Source organism: Cucumis melo, chromosome 3 (assembly GCF_025177605.1).
Source record: "Cucumis melo cultivar AY chromosome 3, USDA_Cmelo_AY_1.0, whole genome shotgun sequence".
NCBI lineage: Eukaryota > Viridiplantae > Streptophyta > Magnoliopsida > Cucurbitales > Cucurbitaceae > Cucumis > Cucumis melo.
In genome coordinates this window covers 9,132,528-9,134,180 of record NC_066859.1, presented here as the reverse complement: position 1 = coordinate 9,134,180, position 1,653 = coordinate 9,132,528, and positions in this window count along the sequence as shown.

Below are 1,653 nucleotides of genomic sequence, written 5' to 3'. Positions count from 1 at the left end.
AAACAAATAATAGAAACAGTTATCAAACGTATTATTGTTTCTTGTTCTAAAAAAAGAAGAAACAGGAAACAGAGAACAAGAAACAAGAAACAGAGAATAGAAACGTTACCAAACGGGCCCTAAAATTTTACTTCTTATCTTAATTAGGAGTCTTAACTACAAGTTTTACACCTACATTCTACACTTCCATCATGTAGCTTACTTCTACGTCAACCATGGTTCTTTGGAAGATAACGCCAATGTCCCATGAAAGATATTTTCCTTCTTATCCCAAAGGATGATATATCTCTCATGCATATAAGACATGTTTGATACCCTTTCGTACTCCACCGGATAAGTTACCATAAGCCAAAAAGTCATTAATTGTCCACAACAAGGCTGCATACAACTGAAAGAACTTACTGGTAAGAGAATCAAACATACGCATAGCAAAACTTCACAACTCTTTCAATTCCTCAATCAACGGTTGAAGGTAAACATCAATTTCCCTACCAGGAGATCTTGGACTGGGTATGAGCAATGACATGAAGAAGTTGGACTCTTTCATGTATTTTTCAATGGAAAAACAAGACATGCACAGATGAAGAACGAATCGATAAATACTTTAGATGCATCTAAACTAATTTAGAAATTAACATGCTTAATAAGCCCTAATTAAAACAAATTAGGGCTAAGAGAAATAGATAACTTTGAAGCCTCCTGATCCTCGATATCTCCTCATGAACACGAAGTGGCACGACCACTAGTGTTGATCTGCTATTCTTTGGACTTAGAACCGGGTTGTAGGACCTGTTAAGTAAAGATAAAATAAAAGAGAGGGATGGAAAATAGAAGAAGAAACCACCAACTTGGTTAAGTGAGAGAGGTGAGAAAATTTCAATAATTTTTCAAAATTATCAAAAGTCTCAAAAGAATTTTCAAAACTTATTTTATTGGATGAAAATATAAAATTATATAAGTTTTACATGTAAAATGCATGAAAATATTACACAAAAAATCAACACCTCATTCTCCACTTAAACTTAATGGGTTATATGTTTACATCTTATGTAAACACTTATCACCCTAAGTGTTAGTGGGATTATCCAACAAAATGTTGGATTTTTCCACTAACTTTAGTCTAAGGGCAATATGATCATTTGACCAATTAAGTCAAAAATCAACATTTTGACTTTTTACAATTTTGTTCATCTTGACTAATTCTAACCTCCCAAGAAAAAATCTGCATTCCTTTTTCTAAAATTCAAATCACATTTGAATATAAAGCCAGTCAAAGTTTAACTTTTCAAAGTCAAACGTCAACACTTTGACTATTTACAACTTTTATCATTTTCATCAATTTCGAGCTTCCGAATATGAATCCATATGCATATCTTTAATATTGAAATCATATTTAAACATAAAGCTTTATCTCAAATTAATAACCGACATCTATATCACATATGTTCGTCGGTTTCTCTCTCTTTACCTAATTCGAATTATTCCATCATATTGTTCTAAGTTAATTCCATATGAGCTAGCAGGGGAACCTAATGGACCTATATATCATGGGCTCCAACGATCTGAGATTAGCTAACCAAACCCATTTAGACCGAGCTAATCAATGTTCATTAACTGATTAGTCGTTCCACTAAAGTCCCATAGTTGCACTTC